This window comes from Apostichopus japonicus, chromosome 20, assembly GCF_037975245.1.
Source record: "Apostichopus japonicus isolate 1M-3 chromosome 20, ASM3797524v1, whole genome shotgun sequence".
Classification (NCBI taxonomy): Eukaryota; Metazoa; Echinodermata; class Holothuroidea; order Aspidochirotida; family Stichopodidae; genus Apostichopus; species Apostichopus japonicus.
In genome coordinates, this window is record NC_092580.1 from 12,923,299 (window position 1) to 12,941,636 (window position 18,338).

The 18,338-nt window shown below is 38.9% G+C and overlaps 1 long non-coding RNA gene and 1 pseudogene across 2 annotated transcripts in view; both read right to left on the minus strand.

The window, feature by feature from the left end:
• Nucleotides 1-6,624: 6,624 nt before the first annotated feature.
• The window catches only part of LOC139961485 (uncharacterized), a 36,881-nt gene continuing 25,167 nt past the window's right edge, over nucleotides 6,625-18,338 (minus strand). For both annotated transcript variants that reach the window (XR_011790899.1, XR_011790898.1), the window contains exon 3: nucleotides 6,625-6,857. This is a non-coding gene — a long non-coding RNA (uncharacterized lncRNA). The remainder of the gene's footprint in view (nucleotides 6,858-18,338) is intronic.
• Nucleotides 9,194-13,986, minus strand: LOC139961484 (uncharacterized; annotated as a pseudogene).

The window sequence follows — 18,338 nt, forward strand, 5'->3', positions numbered from 1 at the left end:
CTTCCTCACCTTCTTTTCCCTTCCTTCCTCCCCTTCATTCCCCTCTCAAGGTGACCTTTGACCTCTTTATAGAACATTCAGTTCTTGTACATTTCTGAGCATGAGGATTATCGCAGCTTTGATTTTGAAGCTATGTCGACAAGGACAGCTTTTGGCAGCTGACTCCAATTAACATTTGACCTCTTAACAGAACTGCTCAAAGTGTAATGCTCAGTGAGGGGGACCTACCACCAAGGGCGGCGGAACCGGGGGGGGGGCACATGCCCCCACTTTTCCTCAGGTTAAAAATGTGCCCTTTTTCTTCATAAAAATTTCTAAATAAAAAAGAGTTTACAAAGCGAAACCCACGTCGAATGAAATATTTCGGGAAGTTTAAATGTTTACTACCATAGGCTTAAGAGCCCAATTTGATTTTGGGGGCTGTAACGACTTGCCCGAAAAATATTACCAAACTTTTTCGCGCGCTCCGCGCGCGTTCAGCATGTTTATGTGCATATCAAATAGGCATGCGTCGGTTATTACATCGCATACCAATAACATACAATCATTTGCCGTGTTATTACCCTTCCACATTGGTTAGAATTATTGGGAAAGTCGTTACAATAATAATGATCTAATAATATCAGTTTAACCATTGAAAAACACATAGCAAATTATTTTTCTTTCAGTAGGTGCCCGACAAATTCTCAGCATATTGCCCGAATTTTCACAAAATTTTTTGGTTGGGCCCCCCCCCCCTGCCTCCTACACCTATGTTTACTACCACAAGGCTTCTAACATTCTGGTGAGTGCCATTATGCATATTCAATTTGCCAACAAAATCCTAATGCATTCCAAAAATGCCTTGCTATATTACATTGTGACTTTGTAATAAGCAGAAGCCATTTATAGCCTACTATGAATAATGAGTATAGTTTTAATATCCCATAACCTACCCCATCCTTTCGTATTTTGACATATTTCATTTGCTTTCATGCATATATCGATCGCGTGTGCAGGGACTTGGACTTCATGATTTCACCTCATTTTGTCTCAAAAGAAAACTTGTTCCTTGTTTCCCAATTTGCACATTAGATATTGCAGTGCTAGTATGCATTGTTTCCTTGAGAGGGGGGGGGGGGGGGTGGCGTTGATGGAGTGATGTGTATACGCAAATAAGATAATACAATATGAGTTATAAAGGGTACTAAATATCAGGCTGCATCAGTCCAATCGAATTTCTGCAAAGTGCCCTTCAACGTTGGTGCCCCCCCCCCCCCCAGATTAAAAGTGCTTCCGCCGCCCTTGCCTACCACCTAATTATAGGCCAAGAGCCAGTCACATATGATTTCACCCCATTTAGCCCAGAAGGTTTGACACCTTATAAAGTTACTTAGACCATCTAGGTCATTCACAAAAAATTGTCAGCTCAACCCCAGTGGTCGGGTTTGGACCCCAGACCCCCTGAAAAAGGCCTCCAGACGGGTTAATTTCACCCCATCTAGCCCATGGACCAAACTTTGTCAGAAGGAAGTAGTACGGCTGTACATTACAAAAAAGGCAAAACTGACAAAATTCCTGGTCAGGAAGGGGTTGTCAGACCCCCCACTAAGTCACCCCAGTCGGGTTGATTTCACCCCATCTAGCCCATGGACCAAACTTTGTCAGAAGGAAGTAGTATGGCTGTACATTACAAAAAAGGCAAAACTGACAAAATTCCTGGTCAGGAAGGGGTTGTCAGACCCCCCACTAAGTCACCCCAGTCGGGTTGATTTCACCCCATCTAGCCCATGGACCAAACTTTGTCAGAAGGAAGTAGTATGGCTGTACATTACAAAAAAGGCAAAACTGACAAAATTCCTGGTCGGGAATGGTTGTCAGACCCCCCACTAGGTCACCCCAGTCGGGTTGATTTCACCCCATCTAGCCCATGGACCAAACTTTGGCAAAAGGAAGTAGCATGGTAGTATGTTACAAAAATGGAAAAACTGACAAACTTGTTGGTCGGGAAGGCGTTGTCAGACCCCCACAAAGTTTACCCTGACCCACCCCCCAAAAGGCGGGTTGAATTCATCCCATCTAGCCCATGGACCAAACTTTGTCAGAAGGAAGTAGTATGGCTGTACATTACAAAAAGTGTAAAACTGACAAAATTCCCAGTCGGGAAGGTGTCGTCAGACTCCCACAAAGGTCACCCTCACCCACCCCCCAAAAGACGGGTTGATTTCACCCCATCTAGCCCACGGACTAAACTTTGTCGAAAGGAAGTAGTATGTCTGTACATTAAAATAAAGGAAAATCTGACAAAATTGCTGGTCGGGAAGGGGTTGTCAGACCCCCACAATTAATGTGCCCCCACCCAGCCAATTCAATTCATGGAATCTCTATCATAGACCAGAATTTTGTTTAAAAAAGTATTCAAGACATTGTACTATAAAACATGGAAAAACTTACCAAATGGTCTGAAAGCAAAGATGTGCCCATTATTGTCACATGGGCCACTTTTGTATTTGTGTAACGTATACTGTAAAAGCATGAAATACATACAAGTGGAACCAGGAACAAATGTTAAAATATGACAAGTTTTTACACTTGTAAAGCAGATTCCTTTGCATGAAAAATGTAGAAAATAACAACATGCTTTTCAACAGGACCAGCCCCAGTTCATGTTGGTAGAATAAGTTTGCTTGTTCAACATGAATGTTTGGACTGGCAATTACCACACTTGTGTCATCAATATGACAAACAGTAATGGAAAACTTTAATAACAAGAACGGGTAAGTTTAATTTAGGAAAAACCATCCACAAAAGAGGGAATAGTTACAGCTAGAACCCCACCAAACATTGCATTTGAACAAACATGGCCTCACTCAGTTTTAAGGCCCTTCAGTTATTGGGCACAATGCGCTTTAAAGGTTTTATACAAATGGTTATTCTTAAAAGTCTATGTCTTTTTGATTAGTTCCTATGATACAGTACGTCTCTGTCATTGTTCACCATCACGTCATCTGTTGTGTCCATCTTATCGATCCACCTCTTCTGCAAGTATTCTAAGTAAAGTGTGATTTGAAAAACAAATTGCTAAGGTAAAGCTTTATACCAGTTACAGGATTTTCGACAAATAAACCGCCGTTATGAAGCCCCGATCAAGATTGATTTGCCAAATTTGGGTTCAAAATGTGAAAATTATTAGATATAAAAATAAATGTTCAAAATAACTCAAAATAGCTGTTACATTTCATTATGTCAAGTGGATGTTATGTTAAGATTAAAACAATCAAAAAAGGTATTAAAGTCTAAGGATCAAATCAGCAATGCATTTTTGAATTTCTTGGCAAATTGCAGACAATATTGCAAGATTCTTTTTAAATATTTCAACAGAAATGGAAAACGTGTAACAAAATGTTCACAGAGTAAGTAAGTAATTAAACTGGCATTCACCATAGGTACCTCATTGGAAATTAACACAAGACACATAATTAACAATACTGTTATTTGAAGAGGAAAATACTGCCTTTGCACCCCATGATGTAAATCAAATTAAACTTCCAGATTTTGTAAATATTCCTTGATTTTAACCAAATAATTTTTTATACTGGCATGTTACCAATTGTAGGTTTAGAAAGATACAATATGAGTACTTAATTATTGGTTGCAATGTGAGCTACTAGAAATCTAACCCATAGGATACATATATATATATATATATATATATATATATATATATATGTATATATATATATATATATATATATATAGATAGATAGATATATATATATATATATATATATATATATATATATATATATAGATAGATATATATATATATATATATATATAGATATATATTTATAGATATATAGATTTATAGATATATATACATAGATATATTTAAGGAAACGCCAACAATGAAATGAAAACAATTTCACAAGGAAAGTATGCATTTGTAACACAAAAACAGTTGAAGCCGGGGAGGGGGGGGGCAGCTTCAATAATATAATTGAGTGGCCAAGCCTCCCCCAAATAACTTCGTTGATTAACCAATTAAATACCTGTCATATCTATAACTATTTAAAAGGCTTCAGAAATTAGAAGAATGTTTCTAACAATATCTAATATGCCAAAGGGTCCCCAATATTTTTTTGTTCCACCTCTGCTGTAAAACCATATATTATGGGACCAAGCAGATAACTGGGTTGCAGGCCATTAATTAAAGCAGGTCTTATGTTTACATGAATACAAAAAACAATTTTCTGCCCCCCAAAAAAATTACTATCAAAATTTAACATGAATTTTGAGAAGGAATTTTGAGTATTATATATAAACAAATGGGCGGGGAAACAAATACAATCTGCTGCCTTTAAGTATTACTCACAATATTTTTGGGATATGCCCTTCCATTTAACTGCTTAAATCTGACTTAATCATAAACAACCTTCACTCCACAAGAACAGAACCATAAGAGAATGTGGGATTAGAGAAATTTGGTGAAAGTGGAGGACCAACTATGGTCACATAACAGGATGTGGAGGTTGTAGTACAGACATAAGACAAAGAGGGTCTTTGTCTTGTCTTATAAATTAAAACAATTCCGGCAAAAGGCAGGAGAAACTCCTCCCACAAGATTCTCATCTATATCAGTTTGTTTATTAGGCCAGGGATGCCTACCCATATTTTATACTTAGATGCTATAGCCAAAAAAAAATCAAATTGTGTTAGTCACTTCCTTGCCTAGCAACTTTGAACCGCTTGTCACCCAAAAAGATGAAGCAATTTAGAAAGGCAAACCATAATGGACATTAAAGGCTCTTTTATATTACATAGAATAACTCCTCTCATAAATATGATCATTAATTATTTATTTTTGTAAATAATTATGTTTATATTTTTATCATCTCAGTTCATGGGTAAAAGACACTGGGTAGGGGCTCTTTGTATGGGTCTGACAACCCCTTCCCGACCAGCAATTTTGTCAGATTTTCCTTTTTTTAATGTACAGACATACTACCTTCTTTTGACAAAATTTGGTCTATGGGCTAGATGGGGTGAAATCAACCCGCCTTTTGGGGGTTGGGTGAGGGTGACCTTTGTGGGGGTCTGACAACGCCTTCCCGACCAACAATTTTGTCAGTTTTTCCATTTTTGTAGCATACCGCCATGCTACTTCCTTTTGCCAAAGTTTGGTCCATGGGCTAGATGGGGTGAAATCAACCCGACTGGTGGTGACTTAGTGGGGGGTCTGACAACCCCTTCCCGACCAGGAATTTTGTCAGTTTTGCCTTTTTTGTAATGTACAGCCATACTACTTCCTTCTGACAAAGTTTGGTCCATGGGCTAGATGGGGTGAAATTAACCCGTCCAGGGGTCTTTTTCAGGGGGTCTGGGGTCCTAACCCAACCACTGGGGTTGAGCTGACAATTTTTTTGTGAATGACCTAGATGGTCGAAGTAACTTTAAGGGGGTCAAACCTTCTGGGCTATATGGGGTGAAATCATATGTGACAGGCTCCCAGATTATTATGACATTTTACCGATGCTACAGATGTTAACTAACCTTGACTACGAGGTTTTTGTATTTTGGCCGCTGATGACCTCAATTGACCTTTGACTCCGCTCAATAACTGGAGCAGCCAAAGAATTCAGTGCTGTAAATTTACATCCTAATTTTCCTGAAATTCATAGCAAGATATGCTTGGTGAGTCATCCCGTTTACAAGCTGCAACATCACATACATACGTTTACCTGCATACACACACGCCTAGATTCCCTTTTGCATTTTGGCTAGGAATCATGCAAAGATTCCTGGCATAGGATACTTATAAATTCCTATCTTCTGAATTTTCAGACTCTTTATGCATTAGATTATCTTTTAGCATCATCACATGACCAACCTTAACGAAAAACCTTTCATAATTTCCATCTGAAAATCTGAGAAAATTTTCAACATGATACCCTTGAGAAGAGCACTTTTGAAAACATGCAAGAGAGAAAAAAAACCCGGTACTTTTAGGTGCAGGGCAGAGATGGTCTTATGGTATTGCAGAAGTATTCAAGACTATGCATGAAATAAAGATAGATTTCCCCAGAAAAAAATTCTGCCAAACTGTTCCTTAAAATTTAGGAAAGCAGTTTTTCAAGTATTTTAAGTACAGCTTTCATAACAGTGTTCTCCATTTTATCTCTTGCTATTTCAAGGGGGAAAAAACTGCATATCTTAGTGCTTCAATATTTACACACATGGTGATACAAAAAAAAAAATAGAAAAGCTTACATATATATACAGTATATAGATAGGGAGTACTCTATTCGATTAAGCCCAAAAGGGTTTCTTAGTTGACTTCCTTTCACATTTTTTACTTATTTGTACTTGTATTTTCTTGTTCACCTTGTAATACTATGTGATGAAACAAATAATAATAATAAATATATCTTTTAAGAAGCTGCAACATCGGTGGCTCAAAAAGTTTGTGATCCTGAAATGGATCGAATCACTTTCCGATTCTTCTTCAACTTTAGTCCTATTTCTAATCCCTTTGGACGAAACTTCCATCGGCTTGTCTCTTTGGATTGATGAAGCGTTCGGCACGTCGCTACCAGAATTGGAACAAACTTTTCTGTCTTCTTCTGCCTTCAGGAGGTTATCGTCTTGTAAGCCTTTCCTGATCTGGAAAGAGTTAGACCGTACTTAACTCGGAGGTGAGATGGAGGCTTTTATGTCCATAATGAGACTAGAGAAGGGATCTGAATCGGCTACATGGGCTTTGGATTCCAATTTATTGTCTCTGTCTGATGTTTCGTCATCTTCCCAAGTCTATTCCAAATTTAATTCTTCTAGAGGTCTCTTGGGGAGCTGTTCCATGGTGGACACCATAGGTGGTTCTGTCCATAAAAGAGTATGAAAGAAAATTACTAGATAGAAATACACAAGCCATGTAGACGAAAGTACCGTACTCTGCATAAAGTGTAGATCATGCATGTTACATTTGAAGACTTGAAAGAGTCAACGATAGCCAATAATTTTAAGGGCGAAAACGGATTGCTTTGGGTGATGGGAGGGGGTGAGGGCTTAACATTTTCTTGATGGGAGGGGGTCAGAGCCACAGACAGAGATGTAAGAACATTTAATGATTTCCCTAACTTCTGTAATGTCAGAAATGTCAATTTTTTTTTCTTCATTTATAACCCATATACTAGTAAAATGTCTAGTATTGTTGTAGCAACAACAGTAGTTACAGAATATTATTATAAAATGTTAAAAAAAAAAATGTAAAAAAAAGTTTTTGATTGCAATAGATTTACAAGCTATATTACAATCAAAAGACATGAAGGAAAAATTCATAAAAAAGATGACTTTAGAAACAAAGTTTAACAAACCTCAGTTAAGTTGTTGTGAACAGTTAAAAAACAGCGCATAATCAGGCCAGGCTGGATTTTTTATGCCACTTTTAATTTTTAAGGGAACGACCCATTAATTTGCCGAGGTTCATCGGTTTAGAGGGACAAGACTATTTAGTCTAATAGTACTTTAACCATTTAGCTCAGTTCCTCAGATCCAACACAAAATCACAAAAAGAGATTTACCTGTCTCAAATGACATGTTTACTGTGGTAGTACAAATTTGTCAACTTTTGGATAGATGATGTTTAATTTTCATTCGATGGGTGCTGTTATACCCTGGATTAATCGAGGATTATCCTGATTCCTAGCGATATAACAAGAAGACGAAATGCTAAGTGTTTACAGCACATGCGGCCATATTGAACTGTTTATTCTCATGCAGGTCACAACTTTACCAAAATACATGGCGTAATACTGATATATAACACTCCTTCCTACCAGATGATGAAACAATTAAATATTTTTCCTCATTAAACAACTCAACTTTTATTAAATCAATCAATCTTTTATCAAATCAAGCAACCAAAACTAACAACTTGAGGGTATAGTTAAATCTCTAACCTCTTGGGTGGTCTGACAACTCTGCCTGACCTGGTTACTGTAGCTGATGGTGCAGGTGACTCTGCTACCACAACTGGGGTTTGACCTGTGTGGACAGAACTACCAGATACTACTGGGGATGTGGTGGAAGGTCCTGACTGATCCAAGTTAGAGCTCTGCCCTAATTCCCTAGTTGTCTGAGGTACATTAAATGGAACTGGCACAACATCAGCATCCATAGGGGAGTTGATGTTTGGTTTTCCAGCCATAGCATTTGCACCAGTATCATCAGGGATAAGATGATGTGAGTGTACAAACCTACGATTATTGCCAGGGATCCTAACAATATATGTACGAGGCCCCTTGACTTTCACTATGGTACCAGGGATCCATCGATCCTTACCCCCTCTAACATTTCGCACCCTCACTGGTTGATAAAGGTCGAACTGCAAGGGACAAAATAACTGGGTTCGCATAGCAATTTGCTACCCAAGAATTGCCAGTTGCTAATCAATATTACTTTTGATTAGCAAAAGATGCAGTACCTGCTAATGCTAATTGCTATTTCCAAGAATTGTCGAGCAATTATTGCTAATCAATTCTCTAAAACTATTTTGTCCCTTGAACTGCCGCACTGATGAACTGCGGTCCCTTTGCTGTTTTGCAGCATCCTGTCTCTTTCCCAACTTCCTCTGCAGGCTAGGTTTCACTAAAGAGAGCCTAGTCCTTGGGGATCTCTTAAGAAATAACTCTGATGGAGTTTTCCTGGTAGTTGTGTTCGGGGTATTTCTAAGAGTAAATAAAACATTAGCTACCTTGTGACCCAATGTCTCCCCACTTGACTTAGCAGAAGCATTCTTGAAAGATTGAACATTGCGTTCTGCAAGCCCATTCGTAGCTGGATGGTATGGAGGAGTGAGAGTATGGTCCACACCATTGAACTTCAGAAAGTTCTGAAATTCCTCAGATCTAAACTGAGGACCATTATCACTTACTAGTTGAATGGGTAACCCATATCAGTGTTGGATTTTCAGGAATTTGAGAAGGTTGTACAGAAGGACTACCAGTTTCAAAGATTTTCAAAAATTTGGTAGTCCTGCAAAAAACTTGGTACTCCTTCCAAATTTTCCACCAAAATTGAAAATGAACACAAATAATACAAAACTAAACATTTTGGTCAACCAAAGCTTTATTAGTTTTAGCATTTATCCATGTTATTATTGTGTAGTTTTTAAATCAGGTTCATTCCTCTATTTCAATCTCCGACTCAACACCATCTTGACCATCGTCATCTTGGTCGTTGTCATCAGAAATGGCTCTTCTCGGACCATAGGGTGGCTGGAATGGACGCCTTGACTTTAGAGAGGCATTATTCCAGTAATTTATGGCCTGGTCTGGATTGAACTCATCTTGGGTGGGGCTTTCTAATATGATCCCGCAAGATGCTGGTCAGGGCTGTATTCTTCAGTTTGTTGCGCCAGTCATTCTTTACTCTTTTCATATGGCTGAAGACACGATCACACTCAACAGAATGTGCAGGAATGGGTGAGGAGAAGGTCGACCAGCATTAGGAAGTTGGGTGCATCTTCTTTATACTTTGTGCACATCTGAGGCCATGTAGCATTGCACACTGGATTGAAACTGTGAAAATGAAAGACAGTTGAATGATGTAATCTGAAATGAATTTAATATTATATCAGGTAGAAGAATAAATGCCTTTCCCTCTATTATATATGGTTATGCTAAAGTAATGTTAGGCAACATCATTCATGAAAATAAGCTTACTCTTTGTATATAGTATTCTTTAGGCTCTTCCACTCCACTTCAATCAGGTTTGCATCTACACCTGCTCCTTCCAGAAAGGTGCCATAGAAATCAACCAGCTGAGCAAGCTCAACATCTCCAAAATCTACATGAAGAATAAGTGAATTCAGTGAATTAAATGAGAAATCAGTGAATAAGTTTATAATTATAATTTAGTTTGAGTGATTGTACTTAATAATATTCACATCGAGAGTGGGTAAACAAATCCGCCTAAGGAACTAACCTCCCTCTGCTTCAATAGGCCAAGACTTGAAATTTATAGTTTTGGCTACATTCGCTGTCAACTGGTCTCCCGTGTCAAACCTTTCTCTCACAGAATCAACCAAGCTGACTATCAGTTGTTGGCAGATGGTGTCCTCCAGTGGTTCCCCGGTTATGTCCATCCCATGGAAGGTCTCTGTTGAAACAGCCTGCCTGAATTTTTGTAGGGCAGGGCCATGTCTATATTGAAAATAGTATAATATAGTTGTACAGGGGTGTATATTTTTCTTTAAAGTAAGCACTCAAAATTGAAAATACAGTATTCAAAGAGATGGAAGAGTAGTGAATACATACATACTAACCGGGAAAAAAAAAGTAGGTTTATACAACCCTGTATTTGTAATATAATATACTTTTAAAGACCAACTATGGAGACCAAATTTTTGGGGGGGATTTTCCATTAATTTGGGAGTTTACATACCCATAATCAACATGTGTAAAAAATAAACTTTGAAAACCTACTATAACCCATCAAAAAACGACCACCAAAATGGACATTTTGGGTAGTCACATGACATGAACATCTGGAATGTCTAAAAACAGAGATTGACCCAAAGGAGCCTCTGGTCACGGTGTGACGTCAAAGTTGGTATACCGCGAAAATCAAACGCTGATATAGGCACTGTTTATACACAGATACCGAACAATTGTACTGTATTTGACTTCCAATTTTGAGCGTTTGAAAAGCTGTTAGCTTAAAACAAGAACACAGGAAGGTCAAAAAATAGTTTTAAGACAATTTTGAGAAGAAAATTTAGTTTAATTGGTTATTTTATTAGCAAAATTTCCACTCAAATGGAAGCATCTTTTACATAGCGGAGCGTCAATAGGTCCGTACGGTACAATATACTGTAGAACATGCAAGCAGCTTGGCGATTCCGTAATACAATTTGATCGCAAGATACCGTAAACTGAACAGAAGAATAGACCTAAAAGGTGATATGTAACGGAAAATGGCTTACGTTACTGTCAACAGATTACCAAAAAGACACTAAACATAATCGAACAACTACAAGAAGATGCTGACCCGAATCGACCAGGGTAGCATACAGGGGCGGCGATCTGTTTCAAATATTGGGGGGGACATTTGCTTGGATGCAGGCGAATTACTATCAAAGCGGAGCGCCACCATTGGTTGGCGCGGAGCGTACAAGAAAATTTCTGGTTTTGATAGCCCCCCAGATCACCGGAAATGACACTTCTCGGGCTTGAAAATGACCAACCAGATGTACACTTTTGCCTGAGAACCAAGTTTTTCCTAATAGTTTTTTTTTTCATTCATAACCTTTTTTTCAAGATTGTTACCAGTCACACATCATGTTCGACCTCATTGCAGATTTCCTGTGGATCATTGCTTTTGTAGGTAATTCTACGTAACGCCCCACAATAACCGTTTTTCAAGGTTTTAAGCCCATTATTTGTTCAGAATTTGAATAATAAATTCACTTCAAAACATACCCATAATGTTGCACAAAATTTCATCTGTGGACAACCAATATAGAAACCCCCCCCCCCCCCCGCCTCAACCCCTAATAGACCGGTTGAAATTGCACGAGTAGAGGGAAGTATGATGAAGAATGTTGGTCAAGGAATTTTCGAAAATTCAGACACAGTTAAATTATTGGTGTACAAATATTAAAACCTCTTATCACGGCTACTATAAAACTTCGATATCATAGAAAATACCCAAAAAATATGCTCGAGGGGGAGGGCGGTCTCCACCCTTCACCCCCCCCCTCCCTTGGCTACGCACCTGCGGTTAGAAATCTTGTAGGAAACAGGCCAAATGGAAACCCAGTGAACCCATATCAATGTGGATCATATATATGATTGTACGCACAAACACTCATACACAAGATGCAAACCAAATTTCATTACGGATGCAGTCCGTCTAGCTATTCATTTCGAGAAAAAAAAACAAATATATAGTAACACATTGTGACACGGTTAGACAGGCGCCTTGCAAGGAATTTGCCAAGGGAGGGGCAAAGCTTGTACCCAGACTTTCTAATTGTAGCGCCACCATAAGTTGGCACGAGGCGCCAAAGAACATTTTCGCCGAAAATGCCTCCCAGATCGCTGGAAATGGCACTTCCCAGGCCTTGTTAGTTGCATCTAAGCATTTTCTATTTTGAAATTACTAGCGATATCATAAAAAAATACAAAACATATGCTTAAAAAAAACTATGCCACCGAATATTGGGGGGGGATATTAGATACTATATCCCCCCACCTAAAATATTGGGGGGGACATGTCCCCCCGTCCCCCCCATGATCGCCGCCCATGGTAGCATACACATGACTAAGCTTCAGCTGAACATAGTACTTACTCGTTTTAATATCCAAAAGTACAAACACAGAAAAAGTATCCTTTCAATAAACAAAATTTAGCAGTGAATATCCAAATCCACGTTTCTCGTTCAATCCTGGGCGAAATACTACTGTGACTCTGTATAATTCCATAGAGTTAGGTCTAGTTGAAACAGGCCTTGACCAGTTACATCCCACAATCACAAGACAGTCACTAGTTAACGAAATAAAACGTCCGATTGCTACATAGAACCGTTTTTATTCAACTCCTTGGACCATGCAGATGCCGGAATAAACATAACGGACAATATAACACAATGTATCACAAACTCACGATACTGGAATACAACAAAGGAAATAGATAAATGCGATGAAATCCTAACATGACTATTTACACATGCTGTGAGCCAACTCATTACATGTACTAACAATGCTACCCTATAGACACGGTATATACACGGTCATCTCTTACAGTAAATATTATACTGTCAATTGCGTGATATAATGTTACATGTAAGGACGTCCAGAGCTTGTTTACGGTCAATTTCACATTAGCTATGTCCGACCATGGTCCGACACAGCTATCGACATTATATAATTTTCGCAGAATGAGACATTTGCAGCATACACAGAGGCAGTGTCATGCATGTGGACTCTTGGGCATGAGATACTCTGGGTGCTGAAAAATCTTTCCGCGTGGATCTCAAAAAATTGATCCAAAGTCTGCGGCGTTTTACGTAGGTTCTTTTACTCGGAAATCTAAAAAAGCTGATGCTTTTGTTGGATGAGGTATAACTGCAACCTCCAACAATACAGAATTGTGGCATTTCGGGGGAAAAGGAGTAATATCATTGATGTTTTTGGCAGCTCAAGTATACAACTTTACACACTAATAAAAGTATTGTTGTGAGTGAGGTATACAAACAGTGACGTCACAGGGTCACCTGATGTCTTCGGAATGTTTCAGGAATGTCTGAAATAGGTTTCATAAAAAGCTGACTTTTCTTCCCATTTTTCATGTATTTAACGTCCGAAAGGAGTAAAGTTAATTGCAGCAATGTAATGGGAGTGAGTTAAGGATTACATACATGCAAAATGGTGGGATTTTATGTTCATCGAAAAGTCTCCATAGTTGTTCTTTAATGTCCAGCCCCTCCAATATAATTATTTGCATATTTAATATAGAACTGTATGAGGGCACGGTAAGACAAAGGAGAATGAGTAGTTACTTCAATGACTTTTAATGAATAATAAAATAGGAAAGCTAATACTCACTGAGTTTTCAACTTCTCAAGCGGGTGGATGGTATCATCCACCAGTTTTGGAATAGATTGCATGTTCATGTCCCTCTTTTGGAATGTGCGGGGCAGGATGCTGAGGACTCTGGTGATGTCTACGACGAAGTGTATAAACTCCAGAAAGGTCCTAGACAGCAGGAGCTTTATGAATCCTGCACTCTTCCCCTTTGAGTCAGCACTGGTTTTGTTGTGGTCCTTTATCTGGAAGCAATATCCATGGAGAACAGTAAAAGTATCTTCGTTAAAATCACGTAACTTTTATCAGAAAGAACAGTAAAACAAACATTTGGGAGAAACTATTAATTTTGGGAAAAATTATTAATTTGCTTGAACAAAAATATATAGAGTCTGAACATTACCATAGAGTCATAACATTACAGCAAGTGTTGGATGATAGCAGGGTACCCAGACAACAAGTTATTCAGGGCATTCTGAGTGTGGCCAATCCATCTTGTACCCCCTGTCCTAGTTGGAATAAACCTTTTTACCCCCAGTGCCTCTGCAGTCCTCCTGAGCAGACCCCTGTTGAGAGTGCTGTTGTGGTAGAAAAGGAAGAGGCTCAGAAGCAGCTGATCCAATTTCTGGAACATAGGGACCTTCTTGGCTGCATTCTTAATGGCTAGTTCCAGCCGGTGTGCGATGCAGTGAACCGTCTGTACAACGGGCTGATTTACCTTCAGGCGTGCCCCTACACCACTCTTCCTACCAGTCATGACTGATGCTCCATCACTGCCAAACCCAATTAGTTTCTTTGCATCTTTGATCCCCAACTGCTCATTTCGGAATAGCAATTTTCAGCAGTTGCCCTCTCTAACTGCTGGATTCCAAGGAAACTTGATTTGACGACTACATCCTTTGCATACCTGGGGGGGCCATCCTTTGCATACCTGGGGGGGGGGAGATGTTGATTAAGACAAGGCATATATCTGAGCCAAGCATGTTGCTTTTCTAATTTCCATTCATGAATGACATTGCTACGGTCTAGACCATATATCTACTCTGAATAACAAGAAACTAATTCCTTGCTGTATCAAATTTAAAATTCTGATGATTTAAAAAACAGTTAACGTCCTTCCTGTCAAGATTATATTTCCATTCTGTGAGAAAGCTACATGGAATAATTGATATGAGTGACCTACATACAAACTAAAAGTTCCCCTTTTGAGTCAGCCCAATTACAAGGTTTCAGAAATTGAGTCGTCCTGACTTCAAATGATGACCTTTGACCTCTCATAAAATTTATGTTTCATCTACTCAATATGGATGGCCTACATACCAACTATGAGTTTCATCCAGGTTTACCCTATTCAATGTTTTTTATATTAGAATCCTATTGACCTCATATATAACCTTTGACCTCTTTTCAATAGGGATCATCTACTTAATATTGGTAACATGTGTACCAAGTAAGATATTAATATCTTGGGACTGATGCGATGTGGTTAAAACTTTGTGTGAAACACACACGCCAACGTGATCGCATAGATTCCTTGCGACCAATGCAAATTATGCAAGGAATAACAAATGTTGAACTATGTCATATTAATAGCGATTGTCTAATGTTTATTCAGCTATGCCGCCTGTTTGACCATGGAGCTATAACTCCATGGTTTGACCAATAATTAATTTATCTATGAGCTAACACCTAAAAAAATAGTTCAACTTACCTGATAAAAAGAATCAATTGTTCCACTACGGCAGCATCTGTTGCTTCATCACACATAACTGTCAGGAACTTTGAATCTGATACTCGCTTCTCAAGTTTCTGACGTTCAACCTCTGCAATTGAATTCTCCACATTTTTTCTTGTTCTTGTAAGTCTCTCCAACATCCAAGGGCATAGGAACCGGGGGGCTGGGGGGGGGGCGCCAGCCCCCCAGTGAAAAATATGGAGGGGCGGAAGTATCATTCCGCCCCCCCCCGCTTCCCAAGTCAGAAAACCCCTTTTTTATTTCCAAATGAGAAAAAAAATCTCATTTGGAGCACCAAATTGCATCTAAGGCCAGGTGAAAATGCAAAATTATATACAAAATGGAGTGGGTGGGTTGAAGTGTGCCACCTGGAAATGCAAACAAAATCCAAAGGTGAGGGTGACACCCCCTCCCCTTAGACCCTTCCTCAGGCCGGCCATCAGTCTTCAGCCCCCCACTCAAAAGTACCTTCCTACGCCACTGCCAACATCCAATCCTTTCTCACTATCCAGTTCAGTCATCCACAAAAAATCAGAGAATGGCCTTCCACGCTTAGCGAGTGCATGACTGGTGCGGAAAAAACATTCAAGACAATTGTAGGCTACCGCATTGAGTTGTCTAAGGCACCTTGCTACTTCCGATGTCCCAGGGGCAGCCTCTTTTGCATTTCGGATTGCTGCGGTTTGGTTGTGGAATTCGCTTGCCACATGTTTGTGTAAGCTTTCGATTCGTAACGATGCACATCCCTTTATAAATTCTGTTTTGCATAAGGCTACATCCTCTGTTTTTGCCCTATCCTCGCATATCGTACAAAACATAAGCTTTGACGCATTGTCATAACGAAGCCACGGTTTAAAATCCTTGTGATCGAGCCAGGATATCTGAAACGATCGTTGCCGCTTGTTTTGATCGTAATTTTGGCGCACTGTTCTCTTTCCATTTTCCGTCTTAGGCTTTTTCTTAGGTGGTTCAATATTCTTCACAAATCGCCACATATTTAGATCATATAAGATATCAGAATATTTGAAAATATACGCTAATGTGTATGTGCGTAATGCAGCATGCATGTGTTAAAAACTAAGTTAAAAAGTAAAACAGACGACCGCTATCCTATGTGTGTAACATGGCCTACTTTAAAGCCATCGTTGTTCGTTGTTTTTACAGTGGAATGTGTTCTGCCATTAAGACATATCAATATATTGGGGAATCTGAGGAGGACAACTCCCACGATGGTTTTGTATTCATTCCTTCTCAATTTCTAGTAATTGATATCCCGAAAATGTGTTCTGCTGCAAACAATACACAAATTTACGTTCATTTCATTCAAAATACACTTTCACATCACTACAAAAGTTTTTGGCACCATTCACGTAACTGAGTTTCAATATCGGTGAGTCCCTGTGTCGGGTTATACTACTGTACGTACACTCACAGCCAATCACAGTTGCGGAATATTAAGTGTATTGATGAACGTTACTGGACAGTATTCAATGATCAGACCACTTTGTGGAAGGGTTTATATCGTTCAACTGCATTGCGTGGTTTAAACTATTATATGGGTTTCACGGTTTTGCATGTGACATTGACTGAGTTGTCTGTGATATTGCTCTCTATAAATTACTATAGGCCTACAATAAATAATTATCATGAAATTTTTAGGTTTAACGCATGTTCACAGCATGCATTTGTTTACATGATATATTCGAATTGCATGTAATGACGCAACACGTTCATCGCATACAAACAGTATTGCTTATGATCAACAATATAAATCCTACCAACTAGAATGATAAATAATTTAACGTTCAGGTAGGTAGGATTTAGATTCTTTACTACTGTACAGCTCACGTGCATACGTCCAGCAATGCATTTTCACTCAGCCCATAGACGTCAGTGTCTGATCGACTGTTGTTATAACACCGTTCAAACTGCATTGCACTGACATTTAACCACGAGTCCCATATGTTTTCTGGGTACATTATTAGAAACTAACGTTAGGCTAGGCGACTTTATTAGTGTACAGATTTTGCTAACAATGTTGAAAAGTTAATATATCGCGCATGTTTGTAAATGATTTATGTATGGTTTGGGGGTTATTCAGAAACTATTTCATTGAATTGACTTTAGTTTTTAATGAAATATAATTAGGCTAAATAATTCTTCAAAACCTTAATTTTTTTTGGTCGTCCGAAGGACTACCAAGCACACAACATTTTGAAAGATTTGGTAGTCCGACGTAATTTCTAGTCATCTCGGACGACTGTGAAAATCCTACACTGTTCTCGATCTGACTCAATGTCCTAGAGGCATATGCTATGGGGCGATCTGAACCATCTGGATATTGATGGCCCAAAACAGCTCCAAGTCCACATGGACTAGCATCCACACTCAACACTAGAGGTTTATTTGGATCAAAATGGGTGAGCACCTGATTACTAGCTAAAGCATTCTTTGCATTAACAAAAGCTTGCTTACAGTCATCACTCCAGACCCAATTAATGTTGTGTTGCAGTAGGGCATACAATGGTTGAATCTGAGAAGAGAGAGATTCCTTACAAATTTGCCATAATAGTTCACCATGCCCAGAAAGGACTTCAATTCAGTCTATACATTGGTTGGTCGAGGTGCCTTTTGTATGGCCTCTATTTTGTCCTGCAAAGGGCTCACACCTTCACTGGTGAGCTTATGACCAAGATACCTGATCTTTGATTTCATGAATTGACATTTTGTGCCATTCAGCCGAACATTGTCCATGTTTAACCTCGCAAACACTGCATTGAGGGCCTTTAGGTGACTATTTTCATTCTCAGTTGCAATCAAGATATCATCTACCTGTATGTAACAAAATACATTGTCTAATCCACCATCGTTTCCTGGAAAATAGCTGGTGCAGTTTTCACCCCATAACACAAACGTTTGGGTGACAGTAACCCCTTATGTGTATTCATTACTAGGAGCCTAGCTGATTCGTCATCAAGAAACAGCTGATTGAAAGCACCAGATAAATCAAGCACTGAAAATACCTTAGGGTGTGTACC